The sequence below is a fragment of the Artemia sp. Qi Xiang Cuo genome, chromosome 21 (assembly GCF_049724085.1).
Source record: "Artemia sp. Qi Xiang Cuo chromosome 21, ASM4972408v1, whole genome shotgun sequence".
Lineage (NCBI taxonomy): Eukaryota > Metazoa > Arthropoda > Branchiopoda > Anostraca > Artemiidae > Artemia > Artemia sp. Qi Xiang Cuo.
In genome coordinates, this window is record NC_142814.1 from 24,114,244 (window position 1) to 24,132,728 (window position 18,485).

The following is an 18,485-nucleotide window of genomic DNA, read 5'->3' on the forward strand; positions in this document are numbered from 1 at the left end:
TTTGTTTTTGGTAGGCTTATTTGGAGACCAGTCGAAAGTTCCTTGACTGCCATGTCATTTATCATAGCCTGGGCTTCTGCAACAGATTCAGCAAGTATGTCCACATCGTCAGCATAGTCAAGATCTGTGATGGAGAAGGACGGGCTCACTGCAACGCCTTTATACTTGCCCAGGACCCAGAGCATCCAATCGATGACGAAGTTGAACAAAGATGGTGAAAGGACACAGCCTTAACATACCCCTTCCTCGATCAGGACCAGATCTGAAAGATGGCCATCGACTGTTACCTGGGCCTTTGTTACAGCATAGTATGCCTTGAGCAGATTGATGATGTTCTCAGGCACACCGTCCTCTCTTATTACTTCCCATAATGCATCACGATGGAGCGAATCAAGCGCGGTAATGAAGTCTATGAAGATTTGGATTGTTTCCTGCTGGTGTTTAAACCAGTGTTCAAGAAGTTGTCACAGGCTAAGAATCGGGTCACAGCAACGCATGCCTGGCCTGAATCCTGCTTGGTTGAGTCCCGTTCGTCTGTTTCGGGTGTCTCTGAATCTATTTAAAGGTATCACTGCGAACAGCTTGGCAGCAATGGGGATAGGGGATATACCATGGTAGTTTTTGCAGTCCCTTAGGTCTCCATTTTTGAAGATAGGGACAATTATTGATGTCATCCAGTCATCTAGGATGTATTCATTGTATGCAGTTTATCCATCAGCACCTTAAGGAGAGCCTTCAGTAGCTTAGTAGGAATCCCACCTATTATTGGGCGTCTATAGTTTTTTAAAGCTTGGATTGCCTTAACTTCTTTAACCCTGGAGGTTGGTTACGTATATATATTTCATAATTCTGGTTGTGTGGGGGGTTCTGTGGTGCGGCAAGTGGTTGCTTTCGACTACTCTTGTCTTCTGGTCTCCATAGTTCTTGGAAGTGAGCACGTCATCTTTCGATATGCTCCTCACTGCTTGTGAGTATTTTCCCATCCTTCACCTTAAGCGAGAGGATGGTAGTTTGCTTCTTCTTCCCAGTGCATTCTCCAAGTATCTGATAGAGTTTTCGTGTATCGTTCCGTTATGCGGTTCTTTCCATATGACTGGGAACATTAGACCAGTAGGCTTTTTTATCAGCTCTTCCGGATTTGTGACATTCTTGTCGTAGCATTTTGTATGTGGGGGATTTCTTGTTGGTCATTTCTTTTTTCTTGGCAGAGTTTGAGTGTCTTTTCTGAGATCCATTTCTTGGTTTTACGCTTGACAAACCCAAGTATGTTTCACGCAGCTTAATTGTTTTGGTCCTTGAATTTGCTCCATTTCTTGTCAATCTTTATCTAGGGGCAGTTGGGGCACTGATCAGTCGGGGTTGCCTCCTCAGTGTCATCTTGAAGGACATCGAAACGGTTTGAGAGTTCAAGGACAAAAGCTCCTCGGTACTCATCTACTTTCAGCTTCAACACGTTTATTTTCTGGTTCGGCATAGTAGTCTTCCTTGAGCTAAGTCTGTACTTTAGCCTCGTCTTCAGCAAGAAGTGGTCAGATCCATTTTGTAATTCCGTGTCAGCACCTCTGCGCACTCTCGAGTCCAACACCATGGATTTCCATCATCGGGATACAAGGAGATAATCTATTTGGGCGTATAATCCATCACGAAAATTCCATGGATACGTATGACACGACTTGTGCCTAAACCAGGTGTTAGCCACAGCAAGATTGTTCAGCATTGTGAACAGCAGAAGCCTGTTTCCATTTCTGCATCGGTTTCCGAGGCCGTGCTTGCCAATCGCCCGTTCCAAGTTATTCAGCTTTCTGCCGATTCTGGCATTGAAGTCACCTCCAGTTAGAAGGATATCTTTCCGGGGAATCTTATCAATGACTGTCTGCAGGTCAATGAAAAACTGATCTTCGTAGTGTTCAGTGGCATCTCTTATTGGGGCGTAAACGCTAAGGATAGTCAGATTGTTCGTGCGACCTTTAATTCTTGCCCGTACGTTCTCTCAGACACAGGCTCGTATTCGATGAGCCCAGTGATTGCTTTGGGGACAACAGGATACCTACTCCTTCCTGCCAGATCCATCTAATGGTCTCGAGTTAAAAAAGAGACCGCCTTCCCAGCCGAAAATTCAAGGGTCAAGATATTATGTCCATTTAGTCTCGTGTCAGAAACACACAGATTATCAAAGTTATAAAGATAATATTCATCAGCTATAAAAGATTGTGTCAATAAACCTTTAATCGAGCACAGGTTACAGCAGCCGATATTCAGGCATTGTCTTCTTGATAGGAGGGTAGCTAGCATGGTTTTCGACGACAACGCCATTCTCGTCGCATTGCATAATACCGGGGATGCCGTAGCCAAACTTTTAATCATCATATTTGTCATCATTATTGAGCGTTTCTTGGGGATAAGGTACATCACAAGGTCTCCAGTCTTGCGGTCACCCAAAGCGCGTTGGTCATCACCTTGTTTGGCGTGGAGCTCGGTGATGTTTACATCCCTTCACCACTTTGAGGTGCACTAGCGGACTTCCTATGCAGCCTTGGGACGGAGAGTCAAGCCTCATTGCCTGGATACCCACCACCGCTGTGGAAATTTCCAGGCTAAACTCCCTTTGCTCCCACTTAGAATCAGTAATAGGCTTCAGAAGGCTTATAATATCAGCCATATGCACACGGCTACACGCCAAAGGGATTTATGCAGAACGTGCCAGCAGGGAATGGCCATTCACTTCTTCTTTCCAGCCTTCTCAGTGGCCTTGGTGACTTTGCCACCAGCAGTAGGTAGGTCCTTAAAGTTGACCGACTTGATGACAAACGTCAACCGTAGGATAGAAGAAAAAGATGGATTTCATAGTTCTCGCATACCACATTGGTTAAGACTTTAGGTCCTATTCGGTTGATAAATGGTGCTTGCGCAGGGCACAAAAACATCTAAGAAAAATCTCAAAGCTATTACCAAAGCTTAAAAGTAAAGTACAAATTAAAAAAAAGTAAAAAAGAGAAACAAATAAAGACATTTGATTTGGAAAAATGTCCAAAAAGTGTCCTTTATTTCGAAAAGCTGCCTTTTTTGATCCAATAGTGTCCCGGTGTCCTTCAGAGTGGAAAAGTGTCCAAAAGGCACTAAAAGTGTCCATTTGGCATCCCAGATTAGGGTGGGTCTCCATTAGTTACGCTGAGCCTCGTTTTCAGACCACCCACATCCAACACTGAGTTCGAAACGTATTCTGCTGATTATAGACACGGGTTGTGCAGATTTTCTGGCGCGTTACAGTTTTGAGAAAGCCGTGTTCAACTCCCTTGGAACCCGTAAGATGAAAACGCTTTATAGTTTTTCTGGGTTGAACACAATGACCGTGAAAAGATTTTTGTCAAGCCCACTCAAAACACGCTTCAAACCCGTTTGTGTAAACGGCGAATTTTGCGTGATCCGTGAAATTTCTTCCGTGTTTTGCTGCAAGTTTATGCATCACAATTGTTCAACGGTTGCATTGAAATATTTCTACTGGGCCGTTGAAATTCACATTCGTTATTCTGTATTGAAAGCTTTATAGAACTATAAATTGCAAGTAACCGAGAAACTAATTATGTTTATCGGAAGTTTTTCTTTAATATTTGACCAACAATATGAGGGTCGTGTCTTTTTAACACAGGATTTTAATATACTAGGCATAGGGGGAAATTTTCAGGGAAATAAGCATAGAAGATAAGAATTAAATTTTTCCATAGGCACAACTATTCTAGGCTAAAACAGGTTAACCCATCGAATATTTTTCTTGGCTTCTAGAACTTGGTTTAGCTTATTCCTACGCATCTGCTTTTAAATATTTCATAATACTTTTTTTGCTCCAACGGCTGCAGGGAACCGTTTCAGTGTGAACATTTTTGCGATTACCCTGCATCCACTATCCATTCGTCAATTTTATTGAACCTGACTGTTGGCTCTACTGAGTTCCAGTATTTAACCACATATAATTAAAATGAGTCTGGTATTAGCATAAACCTCAGTCTCGGTTAAGTCTCAATATAAATGTGACTTTATTAACTGACGAAATTGAACACGTACTTAAAGAAGAATATGTTCTTTAACTTGTGCTGGAAAGAGAAATTTCTATTGGATATCCAAAACCATTCTTTTCAATGGAGCTTTTAATTTGCTAAGTGAAAACTTAATTTACTGAGCTCAAATAATTGTTAAATCTGTTAGCTATATTTAATTTATTCTCAATGCACTTGTAACTTAATGTTTATAAAATGCTTCTTACCTTCTTTTTCGTGTCCACTGGTAATTGATTTTGGTATTAAGATTGTTTTTCTACTTGACATCCCAAAGAAAGCCATTCTGGCACAAACAATTGATCGTTCATATGAGTCAAAAACCGCCGCCGTTTTTTCACGATGTGTTCCAGAAGGCAATTATTATTAAATAAATAATTAATTATTTGTTCTTACCTTCATCCAAAAATCGCTCATATCTAGAAAATCAATCTCCTCCTCCTATATGCTCATTATAAGCAAAAAAGGCTCATTATCATTTTAAATCTTCTTGCACTTATAATCCACATAATTGATCAGTTATGATTACATTTGGGCATTTTGAAACGTGCCCTCAGTTTGTCCTATATCATAGGAGACTTAAAATGTGTAGCATTATTTTTGAATTTTAATAGTCGAGATAGTAAAAAAAATAAAGTCCAGATTTACATCCCTTTGAGTTTTATAATCCAATCTTGCAACACCATTAGAATGCACAGATTTTTGCTAAAACATAAATTTTCTATCTAGTGGAGGCATTGTAGAGGCGTATTTACCTCAAAAAGGTTAGGAGAATCCAGCTGTTTGTAGAAAAAAAAAGAAAAAGAAGCTTTTATAATATTTAAAGACCTTCTGTTAAGTTTAAGAAAAGGTCTTAAAAAAGGGCATTATTATTTATTTGAAATATTTTTTTTACGTTTTCGTCTATTTCTATCTTGTCCATTCAAAATAGTCCTCATTAGAAATTATAAACTAACGCAAGTACTTCTTTCAATCCCAGAACTAATTTTGGAACTTTTTCGAGTAGCTGGATAGCTCATTCAGAGAAGACTTTCACGACTGCATCAGCTTTTTTTTTATTTTTAGGGACAATGAAATCCCACGAATACATATCTGAAGAACACAAGGTAGATGACATTTGACACTCCTTACTGATGGTTTGTGGTAAGAATTCTGAATTAACTATGCCGATAAAATTGAAAAGCACAGTGAGCAGGACTTTCACATTGGAAAGCGCTTCTTAAGTTTTTTTTTCGGTCTAGGCGATCAGAAACGCCACCCGAGCAATGGGCCCTTAATTTAGTCGTCACCATAAACCCATGGTTTAAACTTGTTATGACACATTTCATTAAATATATATAATTGTTGTCTTCATTTAGAAACTGTGGAAAACTACCATTCAATCAGTTTTTGTCCCATATAGAAGGGGTGGTAGTAAAAATTTAGGAGAGTGTTCTTTCGATTGTAAATCAAATTTCCAGCTCATTCACAGCTCTAGAGTTCTTTTTCAAAGTAAAAAAAAGATTGGATTAAAGTAAGATGCAGTACTTTTAGGTCTTTTTAGCTTCCGTTTTTCCTGTGTTTGACATGCTTGTTCCCTTTTGGTAGCTTCCTTAGGCTTGGACATTGGTGTAGTGTCGTACCAACTATTAGGTGTTTTGTCAACTATTAGTTACGCTACTTACTAAAAGTTTTTTTTCGGAGTGACCACGCTTCAGAACCATATTTGACCACTCTCATCAGTGTAACTTCAAATATTCTAATCTTGGTTCGCAGTCTTATTTTCTTATTCTGACAAAGTTTTTTTCAACTGTGAAAAACCATCCTCGCTCTTGGCTATTCCACTTTTAGCATCTTTACTGCACCCACGTCTTTACTAATAATTGGCCATCTTTTTGGACCACTAGATATATAATTTTTGACTTTATCCCTATGGGCTCTTTGACGCAGCCTCGCAGATGTCTTAACCTTTTTTATAGCTTTCATCACTCCAGTATTTAATCATTTTTCTACTAGAAATTAGTTGCCTATATTTGTTACGGTAATCATCACCATTATGATAACGCTCCTTGATCTTTTGTTTGACTCTTTCAGTTTTTGCTTTTCGATAACCCTGGTCAGTTGAAAAACTTTGTTTTCCTCTGTTATATTTCACTTTCTTATAATCTGGATCACAGACATCTTATAAACTATCCTTATGTGTGTTCGAGTCCCATTCCTTTCAGCAGCCATTTTATCTCTTTTACATATGCTTCTCCTGTACTTGAGGATGCTAGTATTTTTGCTGTAGTGCTGTTTTCTTGTAATACATACTTCAGTTGCTCAGCTCTCATACTTCTTTTGGTTTTCCTTCCGTTAGACTCCTGTCTAGTTTCCATCACGAATTTATACTTATGCAGTTAATTGTCAAAGCACCATCAGCTGAAAAGGAAATTGCTTCATAGCTGTGGTAATTGCTGTGCTTTGTTTGTAGCGAGAATTTTCAGCAATTTTTTTCCCTTTTGTTAGTTGAAATAGCTTTGTTAAAAAATTTCGTTAAATAAATTCAAAGAAATGGGCTACGTTAATTAAAAGCTCACAAAAATAACTCTTATATGACTTTCACAATGTTTCCCATTTTACTGCTGACAATCTTTGTCTATGTAGCACGCAGCTAGGAATATCATCTCTTGTCATGTGTCTTGCAATTTATTGCAAGACACAAGAGACATAAATTGCAATTTATTTTAATACTTCGATTACTATGAGCTAGATTCTGTTCTTTACTATAAATTCAAACTTGTTCACTTGAAGATTATTAGCAACAGAACGAATGTTGTCTTTCTTTGAAAGCATCCATGGGTATATATCGTTCACTTTCGTCTAATAAATCTGTAACCATTTCATTGAATCCTGTTCTCTTTAAAAATGCTCTAAGAAACATATTACCTTTTTTATTTTTTAACTGTTCGCAACAGTCGCACGGAACCGAAGGAGACTCATCTCTGATCCCTGAACTCTAGTTAGATTTGTTCCAAGTGTACTCATTACCTAAGCTTCATCAGTGAACGCTCTAAGATTAGATGTATGAGGGTTTACATTTCTTAATTTAATTTGAATTTTACAAATTACTTCTTTAACAAGTGAGTGAAATATCTGAAAGTTTCCTGCAGACCTGACAATGGTTATGTCGCGAATAATTATACATTTGTACACAGCCTTACACATTGCTCTGATTCTGGTTTCTGAAGTTTATAAAGACGGGGAAATGTAGAGCTAAGGCTCTTAGAGCTCAAAAAGCACTGTCACACCCATTTTCCGGGGGACAGTAATATGAATGTCCATGCTTTTGAGACAAAGTACTGCAAATATCCAAGTCATCTAGGTACCCTATAACAAGAGAATACGTTGACGACTCTTTTTCACTTATGTCAACTATGTCAGAAAATAGTTTTTGACATATTCTAATATTAATTGATTCATATTTACAAAGTTCAGGATGACACTACCATTTCACTTATTCATATTTTTGAAATTTGCTTTTTTAGTGTCCCATGTCATCAAACTTTTCTAGATAATTAGAAAGTATTTGACTTCCCATGCCTTTGTGGGTTGCAGTAGATGCAACCTGTTCATCAATATTAATTGTTTCCTCAAACTCATTGTCATTTATTGTGGCTGTTTCGAGGCTTCTGCAAATTTTTTTAATGTTTTCTTCCATGGAATCTTTCTTAGTTTCTATCAGACGTTAATAAAATTTACCTACGTTACTTGTAGTTTTCAGAACTTCTTTACTTCCAGTCAAAGACAAACTGTCAAGGCTTCTACGAAATTTGTCAATTTCATTTTTTTTCTGTCTTCCTTCCAAATGTCACATCTGCATCTATCCTGAACTTTTACAGGGAAATTTGCACCGTAGTAAAAAAAAATAGCTTGTCCTGTTGCGTTAATTGGTGTTGTCTTCCGGTACTATATATATATATATATATATATATATATATATATATATATATATATATATATATATATATATATATATATATATATATATATATATATATATATATATATATATATATATATATATGTGTGTGTGTGTGTGTGTATATATATATATATATATATATATATATATATATATATATATATATATATATATATATATATATATATATATATATATATATATATATATATATATATATATATATATATATATATATATATATATATATATATATATATATATATATATATATATATATATATATATATATATATATATATATATATATATATGTGTGTGTGTGTATATTTGTAGATACTGTATGTTTGCTTTTACATGTTTCTTAAATATCTACTTCTTTTTTTCTTTTTTTTTTAAATTAAATCCCACCTCCTCTCCTCTCGGTGACATAATAATCTTTTTCACATAATTTCAAAACTTTAATGTCACCTACACTAATTTAAAAACGTCATTTAATTTTTAAATTGGGTATCCAAACAATATTGATGAAAGTACAGTCTGCTGCTATAAATATTTAACATGATCAAAATTTTTAATAAGGATTATTAGCCTTCATTATCATTTTCTGTAATTTTATCCTATATTTTAACTTTTTATTTTTTCTTTAGACCAGGGCACTTCCTATCAAAGGAATTGTCGTAGAAACTTCAAAAAGGGCTCATTCGATTGGAATTGTTTGTGCCCTTTTTAATAGTCGAAAGTGATTGGAAGGCAACTAACACCCCTTCCACGCCCACCATTTTCCCAAACACATTCAATAAAAATTTTGAGATAGCCATTTTTTTCAGTGCAGTTGATTTCCATATAGAAATTATGTTTTTGAGGATTACACTCCCCCACAGCCCTCAGGGCAAGGGTTTTACGTTATGCCCTGGGGGTATATATGGTTTATATAGAAAGCGTTGTCGTAGAAACTTCAAAAAAGGGTCATTCGATTGGAAATTCAAAGGGTTAGTGCCCTTTTTAATAGTCGAAAGGGATTTTAGGGCAAGTAACCCCCCTTTCACACCCACCTTTCCCCCAAACACATTCAATAAAAATTTTGTGACAACCATTTTGTTCAACGTAGTTGAAAGTTCTGGAAATTAGGTTGTTGAGGATATATATATATATATATATATATATATATATATATATATATATATATATATATATATATATATATATAATATATATGTACACATATTTATATTTATACATATTTCAAAGAAGAATAAGCCGTAGGCTTTTTCCCGTTTGTAATCTTACAGCATAGAACGAACCCCAGTTGCCACTGACGTCATAATAACGTTTTACTATACCGTCATTTCTAGTTGTAACCCACTATTATGACGTCACCCGGGTTGCAGCGGTAGCTTGCCTGTATGTAATTATAAACAGGAAAAAGACTACGCCTTTTTCTTCTTTGAAATAGTAAGTGACCAAACTCAAACAATCAAGTAGCAAAGTAAGTCCAATGTATGCAATGATTTGTTATTCCAATGATCGTCTTTTAATGTAATCCGTATATACACAGTTTTGTGGAAACATCAAATCAATAAATACCTTACTACAGCACAATGGATGAAAGTGTGCCTCATCATTGGAGGTTTGTGGGTTCAAATCCACCTGTAGTAAGGGATTGAAAAAAGTGTTGAAAAACACTTTCAAGAATCATATCAGAATTTAGACAAAACTCTTTAAAGTACATATAACCTGGCCTTGAAAAATTTGGAGTTCTTCTATAGTACACTGAACATATATATATATCGTAATATCTCAAAAAATATTTTTCGATGAAGTCTATTATTTGATCAGATTTAAAATCTGTTTTTATCTTGGATTGAAAATACAAACAATTGATATACTGTCCCTCTTCGTTGTAGCTTTGGACAAGTGTCTTAAGAATTTGTTTTTTAAAATCATGAAATTTATTAGCTTTCACATAATCTTTGGCGATTAATTTTATACAGTTTGCATGCAGCTTTTCATCATTGGAGGTATGTGGGTTCAAATCCACCTGTAGTAAGGGATCAATGTCGAATAAAGGATAGATTCCTTAATTTACTCGTAATTTACAATTTGACCCTTATCTGATTTAATCCGTCTGCACGCACTAAAGATGAAAATTATTGGTTTCCCCAAAAGGGTAGAAACTTGGTATTCGTTGGCGGCATAAAAATGTTCGATTGTCATACATATTGTCGAAGGCTGTAAGTCTGTCGCCGCAGTGCCCGTGACTGGCCACGTAGACTAGTGAACAGTCATACTCATCAAAGTTTTGGCAGGAGAATTCATGGATTGTTTTTTTTTTAATTTGGTCTAGGGTTTAGATTTTTTAAAAATCGACCATTCCGTTGACGAAAAATAGAGAAACCCAAACTGGAGGGTTTTTGCCATTTTTTCGGCTTCTTTATCTGCAAAATCTAGCCCATCTAGGTGTGTACTCGGATCGAACTCATCATGAATAAGAAAGAGGGCTCTGCCCTTTCTTAGAGAGAGTGATTCTAGAGGCTTTGAAACAACTTCGGACTTTAGGTCTGTAACTATACTGAATCTTTTCAAAAATATTTGATTATTACATCAAGTTCGATTTCTAACAACGAATTCTACTAAGATTTAAACTTTTAGTTTACTATCTTAAGGTTTTGAAATTGTTGTAATCCCGTGTCAAAATATATAAAATATTTTTTCAATTGCCAGTTTTTGCTCTTTAAGCAATTTAATGTACTTCTCCATACTTGAAAATCTTCAATTTTTCCACATAAGTGTGACAAGTGTGACACCGTCATTACAATAGGCCTCTTCATGTATATAAAAATGATGTCACTCACATAAATATTTTTTTCCTCAAATTAATTTTTTTCCTGATTATTTTCCTTTGTATAAAGGAGGAGACCCGAAGAACCCAACAAACTATCGGCCGATTTCAATCTTGTCTACATTTGGGAAGTTGCTCGAAAAGTGCCTATATAACCGTACAATCAGCTTTTTAATGAAATCTAAATTTTTAGTCCGATGAAACTTGGGTTCCGGAAGTCTCACTCTACTGAGCATGCTATCATGGCAATGACTCAGTTTGTCCATGACGCCCTCGACAAAGGTGATATTCCTGCTACAATTTTTATTGACATTAAAAAGGCATTTGATACGATTTCCCATAAAATAATGCATATTAAACTTGATAACTGCGGCAAAAGAGGCACAGTTAATGACTTAGTAATGTCATATCTAAGAAACCGAAATCAGTATGTAGACGGATGCAATACTTCTTCCTCATCAGTATCTCAATCTCACTCAGTTGGAGTCCCACAAGGCTCTATTTTGGGTCCACTCCTATTTCTTATCTATGTTAATGATATCAGTAATAGCATCAAAGATATTGGCCTTAAAACATTATTCACCGATGACACGGCATGCAAATTCAGCAGCCCCGACTCTAGATATTTGAAGCTTAGGTTGGAATCAATACTGAAGAGGCTTATCTTATGGTTTTCGAAAAATAAATTGACTATTAATTGTAATAAGACAAAATTCATCATCTTCTCTCGTACTGGGAAAACAGCTCCGGAAATTATGATGATTAATATTCAAGGCCTACCCATTGAAATTGAAAGAGTTTAGGATATTTAATACCTTAGAATAATACTGGATTCAAGATTATCAATTTAAAGTCATGCAATTTATCTTTGAATAAAACTGGCAAGAAATATAGGAATGATGGATCATCTGGAATTTGTCCTGCTGTTTTTAGCCCTGAAATCTCTTTGTCATTCTCTAGTGCATTCATATATAAATTACTGTCCCGTTATTTTTTTGGATACTTTTAAAACTCATATTCTTACTTTTCAGAGGCACAAAAATAAAGCTCTGCGTCTATTGAAAAATTGCCTGGTTATCCCGTTTTCTTGCCCTGGTAAATCGTCAACAAAAAGTATGTATCAAATTTTAAATATCCTTCCACTGGATCTTTTCCCTTCTTTCCATTCTGTTCTTTATATGAATTAAATAAAAAAACAGGTTTTTTAAACTGTAAGTAAGGAGCGACATTAAAACTTAAAACGACCAGAAATTATTCCATATATGAAAGGGGCTGTCCGCTCCTCAACGCCTCGCTCTTTAAGCTAAAGTTTTTTAGTGTTTTAAAAAATAAAGTTGTAAGACAGAGTAAAACGTTAGCATAAAGAGTAAGGCAGTGTAGAGGGGACAACTCCTGTTATTTACGGAATAATTTCTGTTCGTTTTAAGTTTTAATGTCGCTCCTTACTTTCAGTTTAAAAAACTTGTTTTTTTATTTAATTTCTGATGGTTTTTTAGTTAATGCAGCTTTTATTTTGGCTCACCATCATTAAATAAGTAAACAAAATTTGCATAAAAATTTTACTCTTCTTTTGCTAAATGACTGTCTCTAAATTTGATTCTGGCTTAGTTTACAAATTAACTTATGTAACGAACTTGTATATTCGTATATTTTTCTTGTGGCAAAATAAACATTGCAGATATGGTTGTAGAATTTTGCAGATATGAGCTTGAAACCTATGTAATAGGGTTTTCTTATGCGCTGAGTATGGCGGTGGGAATTTCATTAAAATTCTTTCTCTTGCAGGGGATGTATCCTCGCTCTTTACAAAATCAGGTAAATTTTCTCAGGCTCGTAGCCTTTGATGAGTAATACTAAACTTAAAAAAATTTATATATTTAGAATCAGCATTATAAGCCCATTCTTTTGATACATTTATTGACATCAAAATTCCGTTTTTATAAGTTTCGATTACTATTGAGTCGTATCGCTTGTTTTTTTATTAAGTACATGTTATTACGTACATTAGAGGGTTCTCCCATTAGTCAATACCACGCTCTTTACATTAAAATAAAAAAAAAAATTAATTCACAAACCCCTGAATCACAAAGGCTGTTTAATTAGAATAGATAGCTCTCTTGAAAGCACTAAAAAAAACTGTAGCGTAAAGAGCGAGGTATTGACTTGGGGGAGAACCCCCTCATATACGTAATAATTTCTGTTCGTTTTAAGTTCTAATGTTGCTTCTTACTTTCAGTTGAAAAAATTTGTTTTTTTTAATTTAATTTCTGATCATTTTTTAAATAATGCTTGGAAATCCGGCGCACCCTTCATAGAAATGCCCCTTATCCCAAAGAAACAGCCTCCACGGAAAGATCATTCCGAGTAACCCTCTCCTCCAGCCCCCCCCACCACCAGAAAACAATCCTTCCTGAAAATGTCTGTAAACTTCCCAATAACCAATACAATATGTAAGCAATGGGCAAAGTTCAAATCTTGCAGCCCTTCCCCTGGGAACTGTGGGGGATTAAGTCATCCTAAAAGACATATTTATTAGATTTTAGACTATGCTGAACAAAATGGCTATCTCAAAATTTTAATTGGGTGACTTTTAGAAAAAAATGACCGAGGGAGGGGGCCTAGTTGCCCTCCATTTTTTGGAGGGCACGAATCGTGATCTTTCTTCGAGCAAAAAAAATGCAAATTTCCACCTTTTTGCAGATAGGAGCGTGAAACTTCTTTAATAGGGTTCTCTGATAAGCTGAATGTGATGATGTAATTTTCGTTAAAGTTAATTAAAAATGCAAAATTCCACATTTTTGCAGATAGGAGTTTGAAGCTTCTTTAATAATGTTCGTTGATAAGCTGAAACTGATGGTGTGAATTTCGTTAAAGTTAATTTAAAAAAATTGCAATTAAAACAAAATTTTATTGTATAAAAAAAATTGAGTTGTGAGAAAGTCAAACTTTAGCGTAAAGAGCGAGGCGTTGAGGAGGGGACAGCCCCTTTCATATACGTAATAGTTTCTATTCGTTTTAAGTTTTAACGTCGTTCCTTACTTTCAGTTAAAAAAAACTTGTTTTTTTTATTTCATTTGTGAACGTTTTTTAATTAATGCAGGTTTTGATTTTGGTTCACCGTGCATGAATAATTAAAACGAAATTAACATATTAATTTTACTTTTTTTGGTTAAATGGCTTTCTTGAAACTAGTTGAATTTTATTTACGAACGTTTTTATTAGTAATAAATATACGTAACTTACGAATTAACTTACGTAACGAACTTCTATATTCACATATTTTTAATACGTATATTAGAGGGTTTGCCCCCTAGTCAATACCTTGCTCTTTAATCTAAAGTTCGAATTTTCTTCCAATTCTTTAAAAATGACCCCTTAATCACAAAGGCCGTTAATTAGAATAAACAGCTCTTATGAAAGTACTAAAAAATCTTTGGCTTAAAGAGCGAGGCATTGACTAGAAGGTGAACCCAATCATATAGCTAATATTTTTTTGTTCGTTTTAACTTTTGATGTTGCTCCTTACTTTCAGTTGAAAAACTTGTTTTTTTATATTTAATTTCTGATTTTTTTTAAATACTGATGGGAAATCCGGCACCCCCTTCATAGCAATATCCCTTCCCCCATGAAAACTTCCTTCATGAAAAGATCCTCCCATATAACCCCCGAATCACCCCCAACCCCCACTACCAGAAAAAATGCCTCTGAAAACGTCTGTATACTTCCCAATAACCAATGTTATATGTTAACATTGGGTAAAGTTCATAACTTTTAGCCCTCCCCCTGGGGGCTTCGAGGGATTAAGTCATCCTAAAAGACGTAGTATAATATTTTCGACCATGCTGAACAAAATGACTATCTCAAAATTTTGATCAGGTGACTTTGGGAAAAAATGAGTGTGGGAGGGGGCCTAGTTGCCCTCCATTTTTTTTGGTCACTTAAAAAGGGCACTCGAACTTTTAAATTCCGTTCCAATGAGCCCTCCCACGATATTCTAGGACCACTGGGTCGATACGATCATTCCTGGGGAAAGAAAAAATAACAAAAACAAAAACAAATAAACACGCATCCGTGATCTTTCTTCTGGCAAAAATTGGAAAATTCCACATTTTTGTAGATAGGAGCTTGAAACCTCTACAGTAGGGTTCTCTGATACGCTGAATATGATGGTGTGATTGTCATTAAGGTTCTATAACTTTAAGGGGTTTTTCCCCCCTTTTTTCGAAAATCAGCCAGATTTTCTCAGGCACGTAACTTTTGATAGGTAATATTAAACTTGATGAAACTTATATATTTGAAATCAAAATTAAAATCTAATTCTTTTGATGTATCTATTGGTATCAAAATCCCGTTTTTCAGAGTTTCGGTTACTATTGAGCCTGGTCGCTCCTTACTTACAGTTCGTTACGACGAACTGTTTGATTAAACACGTTCAAGGTCTTTTGCCTGAGTGTTTTTATTTGCATAATAAATTTTTTTTTCAGGATGATAATCAGGTTTTGCAATAAACTTTTTTCAGGATGATAATCAGGTTTTGCATGCATATTGGACCCGTGGCAGTTCTGTAGTCTGTCAGGCTTTAATAAAATCTGAAAGGACCCGTTTTTCACCAAGGCATAGTATTATATATAATTGGAATAAATTTCATAGTTTTGTAGATTTGAATAAATCGTTGGTTAATAATAAAATTAGATTAATGAATCACTTAATCAGTAATTATTAATTTGATTTATTTTCTGGGGTGGATGCTCCTCATTTCACTTTATTTATTCGATTATTTTTATTTTATTCGGATTTTGTTTGTTGTTACCATACGGAGAGTTGAAGAGCAATCTTTTTACTGAAGTATCTGGAGATAGTATTATTTATTTATTGTTGAGTGTATGTAAACCTACACACGAGTTATTCTCACTGTGGGTCATTAATTTGATAGTTTTGTCAAAACATTTTTATTTTATTGATTAATAAAGAACTTGAACTTGAAGGCTCTTAGCGAATTATCTCAAAGTTCTGACCTATATAAATCATTTTTTAGGCCAGAATATACCAGGTGACAATTTTCCCTAAAAGAATGATTTCTACTAAGCTTCAAACTTTTGGTTTTCTTTTTTAAGGTTTTCGAATATTTGTAATCCCTTGTCAAAATATATACAAACATTTGTGCAATTACTAGTTTTTTGCTCTTTACGCAATTTAATGTATTTTCATACTATATCTTTTCAAAGATATTTGTTTATTAAGCAAATCCAATTTCTAACAGCGATATAACAGCGATATATATATATATATATATATATATATATATATATATATATATATATATATATATATATATATATATATATATATATATATATATATATATATATATATATATATATATATATATATATATATATATATATATATATATATATATATATATATATATATGAAATTAAATAAAATTAAATAAAAAAACAAGTTTTTTTCAACTGAAAGTAAGGAGCAATATTAAGACTTAAAATGAAAAGAAATTATTCTTTTCTTATGGTTTTTGAATTGTTGTAATCCCTTGTTAAAATATATACAAATATTTTTGCAATCACCAGTTTTTTGCTCTGTAGGCAATTTAATGTCTTTTCATACTGCAGTCTATTCAAAGATATTTGATTATTACAGTTTTTTCTTCAAAAATTAACGCTCTTTACGAATTTACCCGATCTTTTGACCTATCTAGACCTTTTGTTTATGCAGGAATATCCCATGATACCAATTTTCTCGAAAACATATGGAGTCGTTTTCGAGAACTGACGCACATATACAATTATTGTCATATATATATATATATATATATATATATATATATATATATATATATATATATATATATATATATATATATATATATATATATATATATATATATATATATATATATATATATATATATATATATATATATATATATATATATATATATATATATATATATATATATATATATATATATATATATATATATATATATATATATATATATATATATATATATATATATATATATATATAAAAAAATATATATATATATATATATATATATATATATATATATATATATATATATATATATATCAGTTACTCTGGACTGAGTAACTGAGTAACTTCAGTTACTCTGGACTAAAGTTCGTTCCTTAATGTAATATTATGCAACCCGTTCTTTACTCTAATCTTAACATTGGACGTGAACGTCTCTTACTATGTTGCTAGCTACCGCTGCAAGTCCGGATGTTTCGTGTGCCCAATTACAACATTGTGGCATCATTGATCAATCCTTAACATGAAATGTTCTTTACTGTAATGGCTTGTTCTTTACTAGGTTTTAGCCATCTCTACAGCCATGATACTGATGGAAATTACATAATCCCTATTTATGTTCCAGTTAACATAGGCTAGGTGTCGTTCTTTATTGTAAAAATTTCCTTTAAAATGAGCCATTAGACAGCTCTTTATTATGACCAAAAACTGTTTGATTTAATAATTCAGTTACTATGGGTTACAATTCGTTCCTTATTGTAAACAGGAAAAAACTAACGGCTTTTTCCTCTTTAGAATAGTAAGCGACCAACCTCGAAGAATTAGGCAGCTAACTTAGTCCAACATATGCAACGGTTTGTTTTTCTAATAATCGTCTTTTAATATAAATTCCTTAATTTAAACAGGAAAAAGCCTATGGCTTTTTCTTATTTGGAATAGTAAGAGACGAACTCTAGAGAGTCATTCAGCTAACTTAGTCTAATATGAGCCATTTTTTGTTCTTTACTAGGTTTCAGGCATCTCTACAGCGATGATAACGATGAAAATTACATAATCTCTATTTATATTTCAGTTAACATGGGCCAGATGTCGTTCTTGACTATAATGCCGCTGCAACCCAGCTTCCAGCCTACACTATAGTTAAGTGTCCTATACAAGTTAGTATAGGCAAGAGTTCGTTCTTTATTATATTAAATAAAAAAAACAAGTTTTTTAAACTGAAAGTAAGGAGCGACATTAAAACTTAAAACGAACAGAAATTATTCCGTGTATGAAAGGGGATGTCCCCTCCTCAACGCCTCGCTCTTTACGCTAAAGTTTGACTCTGTCTCACAACTTTATTTTTTAAAACAATAAAAAAATTTAGCGTAAAGAGCGAGGCTTTGAGGAGGGGATATACCCTTTCATATACGGAATAATTTCTGTTCGTTTTAAGTTTTAATGTCGCTCCTTACTTTCAGTTTAAAAAACTTATTTTTTTATTTAATTTCTGATCGTTTTTTAGTTAATGCAGCTTTTATTTTGGCTCACCGTCATTAAATAAGTAAAAAAAATTTGCATAAAAATTTTACTCTTCTTTTGCTAAATGGCTGTCTTTAAATTTGGTTCTGACCTAATTTACAAATTAACTTACGAAACGAACTTCTATATTGGTATATTTTTCTTCTGGCAAAAAATACGTTGCAGATATAGTTGCATATTTTTGCAGATATGAGCTTGAAACCTATGTAATAGGGTTTTCTGATACGCTGAATCTGACGGTGGGATTTTCATTAAAATTCTTTCACTTGCAGGGGATGTTTCCTCCCTCTTTAAAAAATCAGGTAAATTTTCTCAGGCTCGTAGCCTTTGATGA